The 19,522-nt window shown below is 40.3% G+C and overlaps 2 protein-coding genes across 9 annotated transcripts in view; one reads left to right on the top strand and one right to left on the bottom strand.

The window, feature by feature from the left end:
* CDase (neutral ceramidase) overlaps positions 1–3,106 on the bottom strand; it is a 123,870-nt gene extending 120,764 nt beyond the window's left edge. Inside the window, exon 1 of the mRNA XM_053772419.2 lies at positions 2,967–3,106. The gene's annotated coding sequence lies outside the window, so the exon portion shown is untranslated. The remainder of the gene's footprint in view (positions 1–2,966) is intronic.
* Positions 1–19,522, top strand: part of PH4alphaEFB (prolyl 4-hydroxylase subunit alpha-1) — a 193,736-nt gene that overhangs the window by 99,176 nt on the left and 75,038 nt on the right. The window lies entirely within an intron of this gene.

The raw sequence follows: 19,522 nt of genomic DNA, 5'->3' as shown, positions 1-19,522 counted from the left end.
TTGTGAATAAAGTAAGGACAGAGGTGATCATTCTTCATCATGGACATACAAGAAGAACCGTGGAGTGAATTACACCTCTCACACCACTCACTCATACTTACCCCAAGTTACCACCTTCACATTCATTGTTAACGCTACTTAATCTAGGGATGCTTATGGGAATCACCGCCGCTACAAATTATGTCTGTGCCTCTCGACGGCCTGATCAGCCAGGCTATTAGTTTTTGAAAATCGCAACTCCGAATAACCATAGCATCCAGGCTGACAAGTGATCATTTACAGAGACTTGTAGGTTGTTTCCTTGAAAAGTGAGGAGTCTGTTGGTTGATGTCTCTTATTTAAATGACTTGTTGCCGTGATATTGATAACTATATCTTAACAGGCTTAAGAGGTAGCACCAGGAGCCGAGACTCGACCCTTGCAAGCACAAACAGGTAAGATCAGATGGGTGAGGCCGTGTTTACCTTCTTGAGCAACATAACGCACGTATGGAGGACTGTTATTATTATTATTGCGTGACCAACCTAACATCTGTTAACCAAGGAAATATCTCGCAGGAAAAATAGCTGTGATCCAGTAAAGAATGTTCAGATGAGGAAAGAATTGTCACAGTACGAAGTATTCTCCTTCGTGTACACTAATATTCTCCTTCGTGGACAATAATATTCTCCCGTGGCTACGGTAATTATTCTCCCTCGTGGCCACAGTAATATCTTCCCTCGTGGCCAAAATGAAATATTCTTCCTCGTAGCCACAATGAAATATTCTTCCTCGTGGCCACAATGAAATATTCTCCCTCGTAGCTATAACACAGAGTATGGCATTGCGTATGAGGACTTCAGTAAAACCTCTTACAGTACCACACATGAGGTTGATAAAAAAGTAACAGTACGCGGTATTGGAGAACTCTTCCTTTGGTTGAGGGAGGGCCGGGTCACCATCTGGAAAAGACCCGGGCCTGGACAGTACCGGCGAATCTAGAAAATGGTGAGTCGAGGCATGGCTGACCGATAGACAACAATTTACATAAATGGAGAGGAATCAGATTTGAAAACCATCACAAATGGCATTCAACAGAGATCAATTTTGGGCCCTTTGTTTACTATCTACATATACACTACAGATAAGGGAAATCAGAGTACCGATAACACAACTTGAACGACAAATGAATGCTGAGGGCACCAGGGAACTCCAAGATAATTTAAGAACATAACGAAGGAACACAGTAGCAGGCCTACTGGCCCATGCAGGTCCAAGTCAGTTACCCATCCAACCTATATTTAAAGCTACCCAAAGTTCTTGCGTCAGTGACGCTACCTGAGAGAGTGTTCCACTCATCTACACCTACCTCTATTGTCAAGCCAGTACTTTGAAATATCCTTTCTAAATCTAAATTTCTTCATCTTGAATCCATTGCTGCTGGACTTGCATTGGGTAGATATTTTCAACGTGATGTTTATATCTCCTGCATTTATTCCTGTTTTTCCCCTAATTACAGCATACGCTTTTCCACAGAGTGCAAGTTCAGTGCCTTCAGACTATTTTTGCAGGAAAGGTTTGTGATACATAAAATAAATTTCGTCATCCTTCTCTGTACATTTTCGAGCGCAATTATGTTCATCCAGTAATATAGAGACCAGAACTGGCCAGCATAATCTAAATAAAGTCTAACCAAAGATATATAAAGTTGAAGGCTAACTTTAGTACTCTGTTAATTACACTTGATATGAAATTTGTGATCAGAAAAGTGGCAGATGCCGTTCAATGTAATAATAATAATGGATGTGGGCAAATGTAAGGTCTTTATCATTGGAAAAGAAAATAACCGAGGCACTTCTAAGTTAAATAATATGACACCTCTAAACTATATAATATGGCACTTCTAAACTAATATAGAACTTAAATGCAAAAAAAGGCAGAAGTTCTGATTATGAGAAAATCTCTAAGAGCAAAGGCAACAGTACATAAGTTGTCACAATAAATTAAGCTAACAGATTTCTTTGCTTCATGTCAGGAACTATAAGTAATAAAAATCCAAATGTTATACAAACAATTCTACACATCGTTGGTGAGGCTTCGTTTAATTAAATTATGCTACTCGGTTCTGGTCGCCTGGTAGAATGGATACCATTGCACTGGCGAATATACAGAAAATGAGGACTATGTTTAATCTAGTGTCAGGAATATTTTCCATGAACATGGATTAAAAGAACAACTTATACCCTTTAGGACAGGTGTACAAATAAAAAAAACAAGGAGTCAGCGTAGATTTCCACGTTCAGAATACCGGTTATTTTAACTTGGTCCGAGATCTTGGCTAACATTATATTATCCCGTCAAAATACGGCTGTCAGCTGATCTACGTTTCTGACATCTCTACATCTCTCTCCAGCCTCTGACCATCCTGACGTTGTCCCTTCTACTGAACTGACAAAGATCCCGGTTTCCAAGACGAATGTCCTAGTTTCGCAATTGTCTCATTTACATACAGTACTGGTCAGTATTAGAGACTATGAAACTATGAAAATTGGTTAGACAAGTGTGCTCATGATCCACCTAGCATGGGCTAATAGGCCTATAATTGAGTGTGAAAGGCCGTTCTGGACATAACGGTCTGACTGGCTGATGCATCATTTGGTGGCGAAGGACGACATAACACGCTCGGTTTATTTGTAGATTTTCAAGTAGACTTCACTGCTTCCACAGGGTAAAACACCTTATTTAGACAAGATTTATTTGTAGTTTTTGTTTCGTAAAAACCTTATACTTACTTGATTTTCAGAACAGTAAACAAAGGAGGTGCACTGTTTGAAAGCTTTCGTCTTATTGCGGCATAGGTTTATGTTCCCGAGGGAGGGGGGTGTATGTGCTCTTGACTGAAGGGACGGGTACCTTTGCCTTATTTCATCTAGGGCACAAAAAATACCAGGAGAGTCACTTAGCTGGTCACGGCTAGAAGGACTTACCTAAGCGTCCGTCTTCTAGTCTGGTGATGGCTACACTAATCGCCTCGACCTTACTCACCCACACTTCTGTGGGACAGTGGCGGTGGGGCGTGTCTCTTGCCAGGTCAAAGTAAGCTTCATACAGAATAAACTTGCAGATGTTTATCTAGATGTGATATATTTATAGAGATTACTGTTTAAAGTTTCTTGTGTTTACATATTTAAATGACTGACTGTTATAGACATACAGTGGTGATGAAGGTAAATGGTTCAGAGAACCAAATTAGATACGTGTGTATCACTTTCGCCACACAGTGGCTTCATCAGGCCAATATAAAGAAGATTGGTGAAGATCAGGAGTTTGTGGTAGTCAGTCCTTCAGCCTTGAGTCGATGTCATCAGTCCATCAGTATTGATAAGAATACAGTATATATGCTGTATTCTTATCAATTCCATCAGTATTGATAAGAATAAAACATAAATGCTGAATTCTTATCAAGATTGATGGATTGGTTACATGGACTCCAGGCTGAGGGACTGATTACCTCATCAAACTCCTGATTTTCATCATTCTTCTTTGCAATGGACTGATGAAGCCTCAATAAAGATACCCAATTGTTGCACACGTGTCTAATTTCTCATACAGTGTGATAAATTTGGATTATTTATCCTGGGTGGGAGACAAAACTCGATCGGCAAAAAAAAGGGGACAGTGCAATGCAAGGCCCATGCTAACCAGTACCTGTATCACTCTTACTATAATGTATGTATGACACATGTGCAGTACTAGGATATTAATGTATTTCTCTAGCCTACTAGTAAAACCCAAGCATCAGGGGCGCTGGTCTCCCGCTCTTGTCTTCCTCCATAGGTTACCAGAACGTGTTATGTTGTAGGCTGGTGCAGTGGGTGTCATGTTCAAGAGCATCCTGTTCTAAATCTACGTTGTTGCGACAGGTAAATGAAACAAGAAAAAAGTTGTGGAAAAAAGTAACTAGTTTTCCTAGGAAATTAAATTACAGGGAAAATTCACATTTTTTAAAGTGTATATTTTAATCATAGTACTGATTGGTTAAGACGAATATTGCAAGCGTCTCCATGAAAGAACTCTGCCAGTCATCGTACAGTTCTCTTGTTGAGTCATACAGTAGTTACGAAGCCGTTCTTTGTGGAGGATTACCAACAACAGCCTTGATAAATTAGACACATGTGCAACTCTTGGGTATCTTTATTGAGGAAACGTTTCGCCACACAATGGCTTCATCAGTCCATACGTAGGAGAAACTTGAAGAACAGGAGGAGAATGAGGAAATGGTTCTCTGAACCATTCATCTACAAACCTGTCAGACACTGCAACTTCTTGGGATCTTAATACTTAGGAATTCTTCGCTTGCCTAATTCTTGGGCACGACCTACTTCCACATTGAACAAATGTGACACTACCTATGACTGCTGCACCTCTCCTGCCATATGGTTTATAAGCTGCTTCTCCGCTCATATGCCGTATTCTACTCAAGATTGATGGACTGAACACATCGACTCAAGGTTGAGGGACTGATTACCTCTCATCTTCTTATTCCTATTACAAAAAGCACGGTCAATATATCTTACCTGAGAGTCACCAACCACAAGAATGCGCTTACCTCTGTTAGCAGGGGCAGCAGTACCCTTACCTTCACTGGCCACTGAAGTACATTCATCCTGAAGAACAGAGAAGCGATTTCCTACCTTCAGATCTTCACTCTTGACTTTCCTTATTCTGATTCTCCTCCCATTACTGGTTACCACTCGCCACTTGTAGCAGGTGCTGGACTGCACCTCACTGCTGGTAGCCGTTGCTACCTCCACACCTACAGCCTCCTCACAGCGAGAGACAGACTGCACCTCACTGCTAGAAGCCTCATTCCCCACAACTCCAGCCACCTCACTCTCCCAGACCCATAGAGGTGGACCTTCAGCCTCCTAATCTCCTCCTGGAGAAGCAAGACCTCCTCCTTCAACTCTCCAACCTCAATTTTTAAAACACTGCAGAAGCAAGCCATGCTTTGTAACCGTCCACGCTAATCCCCAAAGCAGCTCAGGGTCTGTGACCTCACGTGACGACTGACCATTGACCACTGACCACTGACTCTTCTCCAGACTGAGGGACTGACCACCTGAAAACTTTAAGGGTGATGGACTGATTACATCGTCTTCACGACTCTTCTACCACCTTTTCTGTACTCGACTGACGAAGCATACTGTGTAGGCGAAACGTTTTGAAATAAATATACCTAACTGTTGCATATGTCTTGTCTAACAACTTGTCGGTATTTTATGCCATTTTAATATTCACACTACTACTATAATATACTGCTGGTGCTGTTGCCACCGCCATCACCACTACAACTATTGCTACTACCACCACCACCACAACAGTAACAACTCCTACTACTACTACTACTACTACCACCACCACCACCACTACTACGTGTGCCATTTTTTCTTACTTCTCATGTGCCTCACGAAATCGTAATGACACGATTGCAAACAAACCATACCCTGGCCGGGATTGAACCCGCGGTCAGAGAATCTCAAAACTCCAGCCCGTCGCGTTAGCCACTAGACCAGCTAGCCACAATAAGATTCGTCCAACTAGGTATATTTCTACACCATAGGAAGGTTAGCACAGGCACCACTGTGACCACAAATGCAAGTTTTTACAGATGCTAGCTGGAGATTCGTCTGTAAAAACTTGCATTTGTGGTCACAGTGGTGCCTGTGCTAACCTTCCTATGGTGTAGAAATATACCTAGTTGGACGAATCTTATTGTGGCTAGCTGGTCTAGTGGCTAACGCGACGGGCTGGAGTTTTGAGACTCTCTGACCGCGGTTTCAATCCCGGCCGGGGTATGGTTTCTCATGTGCCATTTTTTCTTGTGCTATTTTTTACCGTTGTATCCCATGTCAGAGTTTTTGCTTGAATCAACTAACAGCAATAACCAGTTGGGAATGTTACAGTCACATAACGAACAGACTAATTGCAACAACCACTTGGGAGGGCGCGAGACAGGGACATAACGAACAGTCCGAGGCCTGAGGTGGTCAGTCCGAGACCTCAGGCCTCGGACTGACCACCTACTGATTACGTCAAAACTATGGAAATATAAACACATACGCAGTATAATGTGATCCTTTATTGACAGCGTTTCGCCCACACACTGGGCTTTTTCAAGTGACAAACAGATCTACCTGGGTGGAAGGTACGTGAGTATTTATTGTCAGGTTCAGAATGCTGGGTCAGGTGGAGAATGCTGCATGTGATGATCTACCGAGTGGGGTTATGTGAGTATACCTTCTGCAGTGTTCCTATGTTCTTATGTGGGATAGCTATGTTATAGAAGCCATTGTTCTGGTTGAAGTTGTTGGATATAGAGATAAGCGATGATTCCAGGATTCTTTGGTATTGAGTGTTGTCTTCTCTGGCGATAAGTCTTGAGTTTCTGTAGTTGATTAAATGGTTTTGTGAATTGCGATGTTGTACACAGGCATTCCTTGGATCGTCAGTCCTGCTTGCGTATTGGTGTTCTGAAATACGTGTTTGGAGGTCTCTTGATGTTTCGCCCACGTGTAATTTGCTGCGGTCATTACAAGGGATTATGTATACCCCTGCAGAGGATGTTGTACAAGAATGGTATACAATACTGACAAGATGAAATTAAGACATGTGCAACATCTGGGTATCTTTATTGTAGACGTTTCGCCATCCAGTGGCTTTATCAATACAAATTCCAGGACATAACTTGAAGACAGTAGAACTATGTACAGAAGATGAGGTAATCAGTCCCTCAACCTTGGAGTAGGTGCGAAGAGCACCGTAGTCGTGGAGATTCTGAAGCAGAAGCAAGGCGCCTGACGCTTATATACTAACGTCAGGTGGAAATGGGACGGGTAGCAGGGACTGATTACCTCATCTTCTGTACATAGTTCTGCTGTCTTCAAGTTATGTCCTGGAATTTGTATTGATAAAGCCACTGGATGGCGAAACGTCTACAATAAAGATACCCAGATGTTGCACTTGTGTCTTAATTTCACCCTGCAGAGGATGGAAGCTTGGCCTGTCTACTACTGGTAATGTCCTCGATGGTCGTGGTTGTGGAGGTAGATACCTGGAATGAGGTACTGGAAAAGATGTTGGAAACGTGTTTGGCAATGGAGTTGGTGGGGAGGACTATGTCAATAAAGGATCACATTATACTGCATATGTGTTTATATTTCCAGTGTGTCGGTATTTTATACCATTTAATTCCATCACGTTAAAACTATCTTTACGGAATCCAGTGTTATTTTCGCCTGTATTCGACTGAAGAAACCTCTTGTATAAGCGAAACGTGTCGTATTTATCACGAACAGAGTTACTGCAACAACCACTTAGCAGAGAATGAGGAAGTGGCAATTATTATTATTATAATCAAAGGGGAAGCGCTAAACCCGGAGGATTATACAGCGCCTGGGGGGGGATGTGGAAGGCATTCAGGCTTAATTTGGGGAACTGGAGCACAGATCCAATTCCCTAAATCAAGAGCCCCTCACCAACATCAAGAAACCTTCCTTGAGGGGAGGCAGTGGCAAGAGCTCTGGATACAGACGTAACAAGCTGTCCTTGACCTTGTCAGGCGCCAGAACTGTAATTGATTTAAAAGCGTACTGTTTCCAACGAATTACACGACATTACCTTCCTAATGGTGTAATTTGTTTATGGCAGTTGGCTATACTCAATATTATTATTATTTGTCTAGGTTTAGCGCTTCTTTTTTATTACAGTAATAATAATAATAATTAATTATTATTATTATTATTATTATTATTATTATTATTATTATTATTATTATTGCCACTCAGAAGATCTAAACGTAAGGCTTCGGTTGAGGTCGTTCAGAACTTGACTTAAGTACACGTGTTAGAGAAAGATCAGTATATCTGAGGACGATCTGCGCGATTCTTAATGCTTAAAAATGTTAACCTGCCTCAGTTCATCTTTATTAAGATAATAGCCAGCTGAGTTCATCAACAGACATGAAGCGAAGTGATAATGTGCTCACTTTTTTAATTGGTTCAGAAAAATACGTAAGTAAACACTAGGACATATTTATTAGAAAACGTATGTCCTAGTGTTTACGTGCTTTTTTTTTCTAAACCAACTTGTCTGTATTTATTACCAAGGTTTATACAACTTTTTTAATTAATTAATGTTATGATATTTGTCTACAAGATGAAGTTGTAGCCGTTGTGGGACAAGGCTTATTTGGCTACCTGATTTGATTCCTTGAATGTTTAGATTTGAGAACGTATTTCAGGGAAACCGGTTAGCCGGACTTAAGTCCTGGAGGTAAGAAGTACAGTGCCTACACTCTCAAGAGGGAATGATATTTGCAGTTTTGAAGTGTAGTGTCGACACATCTCTGGCAAGAGTGTGATAGTGATGATGAAAGTGTTTAAAAAGTTGTGTAGTTTTAAAAATAGGTTAAATACATGAGTGGGTGTGAGTTGGACCTGACTAGCTTGTGCTAATAGGTCTGATGCCGTGCTCATTACTTAAGTGAATGTGACCTGACCTGACTAGGTTGGGTCATTGGCTTAAGCCGGTAGGAGACTTGGACCTGCCTCGCATGGACCAGTAGGCCTGCTGCAGTGTTCCTTTTTTCTTATGCTCCTTTTCTGGTCACCCTACGGGAAACGGCCGGTGTTATATTATATATATATATATATATATATATATATATATATATATATATATATATATATATATATATATATATACACACACAGTGTGTGTGAGTTAGTAGTAGTAGTGGGTGTGTGCGCGTGTACTCACCGGCCCCGTCACCTAACCCTTTGACTGTCGCGGCCGTATATATGTCTTACGAGGTACCGTGTTTGACGTATATATACTCATAAATTCTAGCGGCTTCAAATCAAGCAGGAGAAAGCTGGTAGGCCCACATGTGAGAGAATGGGTCTGTGTGGTCAGTGTGCACCATATAAAAAAAATCCTGGAGCACGCAGTGCATAATGAGAAAAAAAAAACTACGACCGTTTTTTTTAATTAAAATGCCGACTTTGTGGTCTATTTTCGTATAATATTTATGGTTGTATTCACGTTTTCTTGGTCTCATTTGGTAGAATGGAAAACATATTATAGAAATAGAGGTGATTTTGATTGATTTTGCTATAAAAAGAACCTGGAAATCGAGCTCAAAGTAGGGGAAATGTTTGATTTTTGCCTATGTTCAAAAGTAAACAAATGATGTCATTGTCCAATAAATGTCCAAGTAGCCATTCTAATATGCAGTCATGAATGGGTTGATGTTATTTATACAATTATTACAATATTGCAGTAGTTTGCATAATAGTAAGTCTTCTATTTTTTGTTTGAATAAAAATTCAAAATAGAAAGCAAGAGTAATATCAGAGGGGCCTGGAGACATGACTGGTGAACAAAGAAAATGTTATTGTAGAGCCAGGAATGTCTGCATTGTTCATTCTGGACCTTATTTTGAAATTGTCATAGTTTTTAATTTTCGTGAAATTGGCCAAATTGCAAATTTCTGACCGCATTATTGGGTAGTTGAAATCGGTAAATGGGCAGTTTCTTGTACTCAATCGATAGAAAAAATGGAGTTCTAAAGAAATCGCTATGAGTTTGGTCGACTGGAACACCGGAATTAGCCGAAAATAGGGCTCAAAGTGGGCGAAATCGCCGATTTGTAAACAGCGCCGAGGTCGCTAACTTCGCGAGAGCATAATTCTGTCAGTTTTCCATCAAATTTCGTTTTTTTTTTTGGTGTCATTACAATCGGGAAAAGATTCTCTATCATTTCATAAGAAAAAATAATTTTTTTTTAAATTTTGCGACTCCAGGAGACACCTCAGGATTGGGGGTTGCGACAGTCAAAGGGTTTAAACTGCTTTGATCGGCATTACTGATTTCCGTCCTCTTGGGCCTTATTATATTACTATTGAAGTTGTATATTGAGTTCACTTCCACCACTTGCCTCATCCGGCACATCTGCTGAACCATTATGACACAATTACGAAGGGTTGGAAGACGACCAAAACGCAGATGTGATTTACACAGATTTTGCAAAGGCGTTTGACAAATGCGATCATGGAGTGACAGCGCACAAAATGAGGGACATGGGCATTACGGGGAAGGTAGGCAGATGGATTTTCGGGTTCCTAACACACAGAACACAACAAGTAGTAGTGAACAGAATAAGACCCAGCATCAGCGAGGTAAAAAGCTCAGTGAACCAATGGACTGTTCTGGCACCTCTTCTGTTTCTCATCCTCATAGCAGACATAGATAAAAACACCCGTCACACTTTTGTATCATCATTTGCAGATGACACTAAAATAAGCATGAAAGTCACTACGGTAGAGGACACTGAAAAATTACAGGAAGACATAAGCAGGGTTTTCCAGTGTGCAGTGGAGAACAACATGACGTTCAGTGGTGATAAGTTACAGCTACTTAGGTCTGGAAAGAATGAACTCAAAAGGAACACTATATAGAAAATTCAAGAGGGTCACCAAATAGAACGAAAGGGACACGTAAAAGACCTGGGAAAATGGACGGGGTGGGTATTGAGAACTTTCAAAACAAGGGAAATAATGCCAGTGGTGACACTCAAATCGCTAGTGCTCCCTCATTGTTGACGGCCCCGTTCAAATCAGGAGAAATATCAGAGCTGGAACAAATACAGAGATCGTTTACAGCTTGCATTGAGCCAATAAAGCATCTAAATTACTAGGAACACATTCAAGTCTTGAACATGTACTCATTGGAGTGGAGGAGAGAAAGATATATGATAATATATACCTGGCAAGTACTCGAGAGCCTGGTCATAAATCTGCACACTGCCATAACAACATGCTGGAGTGAGAGAGATATGGAAGGAAGTGTAAAATAAACCCAGTGAGGATCAGGGGTGCGGTGGGGACAATAAGGGAACACTGTATCAACATTTGAGGTCCCAGACTTTTCAACATCTTACCAGAAGATATCAGAAACGGCTGAAACAAGTGTAGAAACCTTCAAGAGGAAACTGGACAAGTATCTTCACCAGGTGCCAGATCAACCAGGCTGTGCTGGATATGTGAGGCAGTGGGCCTCCAGGCAAGCACCAGACGAGCCTGGCCCATGGCCGGGCTCCGAGAGAAGCGAAACTCTCGAAACTTCAAAGCTATATCCAAGTCATTCTAATACTTTAATCATTGAGACTTATGAAATACTTCCTTATATCCCTGTTTCATTTGACCTGTGTCCCCTTCATTGATTCTCTTAATTCATTGAGTTTGTTCCCTATCTGCCTTATCAGTTTCTCTTTAAGATTTTGTATGTTGTAATCATGTATTCTCTTCTCTTGTCCTTCTCACCTTCAAGGCTCTCAGGTTGGAAATATAAACACAGGTTCAGTTCCTTCAACCTCTTCTCACAGTACATTCCTCTCATCTCGGGTACTAGTCAGGTATCAGAACTGAGAGGAATGCAATACGAGGAGGGTTGAATGAACTGAATTTGACTTTGGCGGAGTAAAAAAAATGGGAGATATGATTACGACTTACAAAATCGTGTGTGTGTGTGTGTGTGACACAAAGGGTGGCTACATATATTACGAAAGTGTGATGTTACGTATCACAGGGAGTTAAGTCATTGCCTCAGGTAATACGTAAGGTCGTAAGATGGTAAAAAAGTGAAGTAACGCTGCAGTTACTAGTTTATGCTAGGCTGGTTCTACTAAATCATTCTCGTATGGTTGATTGGTTGTTTGTTAGGCTGGTCATACCCAATCATTCTCACTCGTAAGGTTGGTTGGTTGTTAGGCTGGTCATACCCAATCATTCTCACTCGTAAGGTTGGTTGGTTGTTAGGCTGGTCATACCCAATCATTCTCACTCGTAAGGTTGGTTGGTTGTTAGGCTGGTCATACCCAGTCATTCTCACTCGTAAGGTTGGTTGGTTGTTAGGCTGGTCATACCCAATCATTCTCACTCGTACGGTTGATTGGTTGTTAGGCTGGTCATACCCAATCATTCTCACTCGTAAGGTTGGTTGGTTGTTAGGCTGGTCATACCCAATCATTCTCACTCGTAAGGTTGGTTGGTTGCTAGGCTGGTCATACCCAATCATTCTCACTCGTAAGGTTGGTTGGTTGTTAGGCTGGTCATACCCAATCATTCTCACTCATAAGTCACATAATTTGGGTTCTCCTGAAAGTAAATCTACATCGTTGTTATATTTATCAGGAGCAGTCCTGACAATGGTCTCAATTAAATGATGACCAGTCATTGACTCCTGAAGGAGGGTCGGGTGGCTGTACTGGTAGGTTACCGTACCATCCCTGGCGTGGGACTCATTGCAGTTACAATCTGGTGCTCTATGGCGATGGTTGTAAGACTTTGTAATCGCGTGGGGCCAACACTGGGTACCCATCCTCACGGGGCTCGAAGGAAGCCGTGCTGGTGTGTCGTTCCTGTTCTCTTTAAGCACCCAAGATGAATTGTAAATCTACACAACGCACCGTTGCATGCCTGAAACATCTGCCTACAGAATCATTGTACAATTTTTGGGCACTCCCTGGAAAATATATGTAGATTTTCCCGAATAAAGATTATTATTATTATTATTATTATTATTATTATTATTATTATTATTATTATTATAATTAATCTTATTATTTCGTAATCTCTCACTTGATTTCGTAAATCGGCGGCTGATACATTAAACAAACATTGAGTCACAACTAACCTAAATCTCTTCTAACTTGTGACATTAATATATATTAAATCTCGCTTTCACAACATAAAGAGCGCGACCACTCATAATAATACATAAAAAATGTGAAAGTTCTCTCTGAACCACCAGCTGTGTATAACATAATTAGAAAATGCAGGATAAGCTAGAACAGAAGAACAAGAAGGGAGAAGACACTTTAGTAACAACAGAGTTTCGTCTTCTTGGATGATATATATATATATATATATATATATATATATATATATATATATATATATATATATATATATTATATATTTTTATTTTTTTTTATTATCACACCGGCTGATTCCCACCAAGGCAGGGTGGCCCGAAAAATAAAAACTTTCATCATCATTCACTCCATCACTGTCTTGCCAGAAGGGTGCTTTACACTACAGTTTTTAAACTGCAACATTAACACCCCTCCTTCACATATATATATATATATATATATATATATATATATATATATATATATATATATATATATATATATATATATATATATATATATATATATATATATATAGGTAAGTAGTAGGTTGGTAAACAGCAACCGCCTAGGGAGGTACTACCGTCCTGCCAAGTGAGTGTTGAAATATATATATATATATATATATATATATATATATATATATATATATATATATATATATATATATATATATATATATATATATATATATATATATATGTACTTAGGAGTCTGTGGAGACAAAGAACTTTGTCCTTGGAGGCAAAGAGGGGAATGTATGAGAGTATAGTTTTACCAATACTCTTATATGGGTGTGAAGCATGGGTGATGAATGTTGCAGCGAGGAGAAGGCTGGAGGCAGTGGAGATGTCATGTCTGAGGGCAATGTGTGGTGTGAATATTATGCAGAGAATTCGTAGTTTGGAAGTTAGGAGGAGGTGCGGGATTACCAAAACTGTTGTCCAGAGGGCTGAGGAAAGGTTGTTGAGGTGGTTCGGACATGTAGAGAGAATGGAGCGAAACAGAATGACTTCAAGAGTGTATCAGTCTGTAGTGGAAGGAAGGCGGGGTAGGGGTCGGCCTAGGAAAGGTTGGAGGGAGGGGGTAAAGGAGGTTTTGTGTGCGAGGGGCTTGGACTTCCAGCAGGCATGCGTGAGCGTGTTTGATAGGAGTGAATGGAGACGAATGGTTTTTAATACTTGACGTGCTGTTGGAGTGTGAGCAAAGTAACATTTATGAAGGGGTTCAGGGAAACCGGCGGGCCGGACTTGAGTCCTGGAGATGGGAAGTACAGTGCCTGCACTCTGAAGGAGGGGTGTTAATGTTGCAGTTTAAAAACTGTAGTGTAAAGCACCCTTCTGGCAAGACAGTGATGGAGTGAATGATGGTGAAAGTTTTTCTTTTTCGGGCCACCCTGCCTTGGTGGGAATCGGCCAGTGTGTTAATAAAAAATAATATATATATATATATATATATATATATATATATATATATATATATATATATATATATATATATATATATATTACATCCTACCCTAAGATAATATGTGCTATGTCGCTTACCATCTTTAGCTTATGTAACCGAAAACTGAGATGTAATATCGTTCAACCCAACTTAATCTAACTAGTCTATATAAATGTTATCCAACACGATGAAATTCTTGTTTGCGTGTGTGTATATATGTACCTACATATATACAGTATATGTTCCCCTCATCGACGAGTAAGCCAAGGAAAGCCTGAGTCAAATGGCCAAATGCTTCACTTAAGCAATCTGTCCTCAAACTTTTTCTGTTTTAGCGTTCCTGAGAAAACCTTTACTAGTGACAATACACAACCTGTCTACCCCGCTGCCAGACGTAGGTCACATTTGTTTCTTGTAATTTTGTAATGGTCGGGTAATTATACGTATATAGAGGTTAATACTCGTTAACCTTAAACCTAACTTTACCGATTACTATTACTATTATTATTTTTTATGGGAAGCGCTAAACTCGTAATGGTCGTACAGCGCGGGGAATGGGAGGCAATCAAATTTGATGAAAGGAAGTGAAGGGTAGATCCAATTCCCAGGATCAAGAGCTCTTCACCGGCATCAGCGCACACCTTTGAAGATTAACCTGACCAAGAATTACGAATATTTAAATTTCTGAAAAATTTCCATTGTACAGAAATGAAGGAAGGGCAGTTGGGTAGATTACGCTTGCTCGAACTGCAAGACGGATTATACTGGCACCCACGTCATAAGTTTCCGATTTCTCCTGACAAAATACCTCAATCTATCCTAGGTAGCACTACCTCAGATTAATTTTTTTTTTTAACATTCTGAGGGAATAGATTGCATTTAGGTTCGATCTAAGGAAGGAGAGGACATTCAGATTCTTTGATTCAGGAGCACCTTAGTCCTCCCCAGCATCAAGGAACGAAGGGAATGGTTAGTTACCTGTGGGTGCGTGGGGTCGGTGGGTCCTCCTCGAAGCTTCTTAATCGAGTTGGTTGATTTATTGGGTTTAAAGCCTATATACTACCGGAATTAGGGTCATTAAGGCTGCTTATATGGATATAATAATCCCTATATTAGGGATTGAAGTCTCAACATATACTGGATACAAATAGGGATGCGCACCTCTCGGTGTATATATCTGTTAGGCAAATAAACTCACTCACTAGTACATACACACATCAGTATTTCTGTCTATCTATTTTCCATGTTTCATCTGAAGTTCGTTTTATCCTGTCTTTTTTTTTTGTAACATTGGTGATTATTTTCTTCTTGTGTACACTTTTTGCTAGTTATTGTAGAGTGGAAGCTAATACAAAATAAATTACTGCTTTTTCTGTCGGACTTCGTATCAAATAGTCTAGGGTAATGTTTGTTAACGACTCATAATTATATGAAAGATATATATTACTAAGTATCTTCACACACACGTATTATAGTGTGGTGACTTTATTAGTTAGGAAATTGGTGTCTTCTGACGCGGGTCTTAATCAGATGATAGCCCGCCACAGGTTAAGTGTCCGCTGGCGTACTGGGTATTGTATTATATAAATACTGTTAGCTTCTACCACTAGAGTACTTCATTGAAGATTCACGTTTTTCCAAATCAATGATATATATAAATATTTTTATTACATTCGGTACCTTTAAGTGTTTTGGTAATTCACATTCAGTTTTCTTAAGATATTTGTACTCAGATTCACTAAGAGCTTTTTAAGAGGAAAAAATGACCAGAATTTCGATATTACATCCCGTTCTTGCGGTCGGGGCTAAGCTTTCCTGGACGTGTGTCAACTTAACGTTTTTAAATGCACGCTTATGCCCGTTAGTTAACAAGTGAAAAGTGACTGAGGCGCTGGAGTGTGTGCGGGTGAACCTGAGGCGCTGGAGTGTGTGCGGGTGAACTCCCTCCAGCTCGCTGTGTTAGTGTCTAATGACTGGTCTACCACCAGCCGTTCCTCATAGCATAGCTAGTTGTGAAGGCCACTGAAGGTGAGGTGAAGGGATGAACAGTGGTCCACGTGATGCTCCCCCATCGCAGTCTTGACCTTTCACTCTCCACATTCGTTTTTATATACATATGTTTGAATTTATAATCTCATTTCAAAGCACATTCTGTCTGAGGTTTACTGCAAGATGCGACCCACAACTGTCCTTTAACTCCACTGTAGGTACTTATTTACAACTAGGTGAATGAACTTGCTTACTTATTTACTTAATAGGGACAGCAGGTGCAAAAAAAGTTGCCGTACGTCTCCATCCGCCCCAGGATTGAACCCAGGTCTTTCGGTTGTGAGCCGTTGCATGTCATGGTACTTGTCATCTAGATGTATACCATAAAGTGATTTTTTTAGTAGGGTGATCGGGTTCGAACCCGCGGTCTGGGAGTATTAGCCCTTCTCCTTAATCCACTACACCCAAGAGGGTCGGGATTTGAACCCAAACCGCGGGTTCAAATCCTGATCACGCCATTGAATTGTTGCATTCGTTCGTTGTGAAATTTCAGCGCATGTCTGTCACTTGATCACTCCGGCTATTATTGGCAACCGTTGTATTTCAAAATCGCCTAAACCGTGTAGATCATTGAGCACAAAGAGTGGTGGAGGCTTGACCTTCTGTCTGCTGTTCGAGACTGTTTTCGCTAGATGGGAGGATGGCACAACCTATCACACGTACACAAAACTCAGATCTCGACTCCCACAGTTTCACACAAACATATTTTAGCTGCCAGTAAAGGATCGCATTATACCACATCTGTATCTTTATCAGTTTTGTCAGTATTTTATACCATTTATCTCAAATCCATTACTGTTATAATGACGCAATGGTTCCGCTCTGGATGTGTCTGCTCGAGCAGACCTCTTGACCAGCGAAGTGCGAAACTTTTATTTACGTTTTTCAAGATCAAGACATATTTCACGCATCAGGTGGACGCCAGAGAATTAAATGAAATCTGTGATCTGCAAAGGTATATCAGGCACCAAGGAACGTGAACTGCTTGTCAACTACTCAGTGCTCTTTAAGATTCAGTACTACGTCAAAGTCATGCGCTGTAGTAACCGATTTCTACATCTTAACTAAAAAAACAAAAAATCTCAAGGGCTATGTTACATAAACAGTTACATGGTCCACGTGCACACACGCGCACACACACACACACACACACACACACACACACACACACACACACACACACACACACACACACACACACACACACACACACACACACACACACACACACACACACACACACATTGGAGTATGCGGCACCAGTTTGGAACCCACACCTAGCCAAGCATGTAAAGAAACTAGAGAAAGTGAAAAGGTTTGCAACAAGACTAGTCCCAGAGCTAAGAGGTATGTCCTACGAGGAGAGGTTAAGGGAAATCAACCTGAAGACACTGGAGGACAGGAGAGATAGGGGGGACATGATAACGACTTACAAAATACTGAGAGGGATTGACAAGGTGAACAAAGACAGGATGTTCCAGAGACTGGACACAATAACACGGGGACACAGTTGGAAGCTGAAGACACAGATGAATCACAGGGATGTTAGGAAGTATTTCTTTAGCCACAGAGTAGTCAGCAAGTGGAATAGTTTGGGAAGCGATGTAGTGGAGGCAGGATCCATACATAGCTTTAAGCAGAGGTACGATAAAGCTCATGGTTCAGGGAGAGTGACCTAGTAGCGACCAGTGAAGAGGCGGGGCCAGGAGCTTGGACTCGACCCCTGCAACCTCAACTAGGTGAGTATAACTAGGTGAGTACACACACACACACACACACACGCGCACGGGAAAAGGATTGGAGTTACTTCTGCAAGATAAGGTAAAATAAGATAAGATTTTGTTTGGATTTTTAACCCGGGGGGGGGGGGTTGTTACCCAGGAAAACCATAAAGGCAGTGCGTCGTCGAGGACTCTTATTTCCATTGGTGTCCTTCAGTCTTGTTTCTCAGGATGCGACCCACATCAGTCAACTAACACTGAGGTACCTACTTGTTTGCTAGGTGAACGGGAACAGTAGGTGTTAAGAAACAAGCCCAGTGTTTCCATCTGGCCGGGGATTGAGCCACGGACACTCAGTGTGTGAGGCGAGTGTGTTGCCTACCAGGCACCAAGCTTATGTCTTGTCGAGTTTAGTCAAGTCGATCGAACAAGCCGAAATGCATCAAAAATATAATTTTACGAATATTTAATCATATTCATTGTTAAATACATGGTATTCGAATGTTAAATTTTGCAGCAAAAGTAGCCTAATAACCTAACCAAACCTTGCTGAAATTAACGTACATAACAGGACTTAATCCCACCCAACCTATTGACGGTTATTTATTATATATTATTTATTATTTTATTTGGACATGATACATAGTTGAACAAAGAAATATAGTGATTGGGTGTACATGCAGAGTATTATGGGCAGCTTAAAATTAACTTAAGAGTAACTTAGCAATGATATATTCAGTGGTAAAAAGTACAGTAAACAAATTGCAACATGAAGTACAAATGAGTATTTTAAATAAGAAGCATTAAAGTTGTGCAAATTTGTAGCATAACAATGTATAATATAATCCGATCAAATCGAATAAAATCAATGATTTGTAGTGCAGAAACAGGTTGTATGATCATTAGATGAGTTACTGTGCATTTAAGAGAATGGAGTATTCTATTAGGTAATGTAATTAAAAAAAAAACATAGTTTGATAGGGTCACAGGTTATACATTTATGAAATACAGTTATTCAGTATTTATTTAGTTGTGATTGAGTAAGTGGGTTTTAAGAAGAGCCTTGAATTGATAAACAAACAGTATTTCTTTTATATTCACAGGTAATGAATTCCAGATTTTTGGGCCTTTTATGTGAATTGAGTTTTTACATAGTGTGAGATAGACACGAGGAACATCAAAGAGTGATCTGTGCCTTGTGTTATGGTCATGTGTTCTGTTGAGGTTGGTAAGGAGAAGTTTGAGGGGAGGGTTTATATCTGAGTTTAGTGTTCTATGTATGTAGTAGGCACAATAATAAGTATGGATGTTTTGTACGGTGAGTAAGTTTAGAGTTTTGAATATTGGCGAAGTATGCTGCCTGGAGCGGGAATTTGTTATTCTGACTGCAGCCTAAATTTAGTTGGTATTATTTAAAATACATGAAATACTATATTAATTTCTTGACGTCAGTGATTTTCGAAATGACTGGAAAAAAAAAATAATTTATACTGCTTGATTCGAACCTGAATGTCTTCCATTTCCTCTGACGTTGTATGACCACTATGGATTTTGCGCTCCCTGTATT

The sequence above is a fragment of the Cherax quadricarinatus genome, chromosome 23, assembly GCF_038502225.1.
Source record: "Cherax quadricarinatus isolate ZL_2023a chromosome 23, ASM3850222v1, whole genome shotgun sequence".
NCBI classification, from domain to species: Eukaryota; Metazoa; Arthropoda; class Malacostraca; order Decapoda; family Parastacidae; genus Cherax; species Cherax quadricarinatus.
The sequence above is the reverse complement of the archived record's forward strand: the minus strand, read 5'-3'. Positions and strand labels throughout refer to the sequence as shown.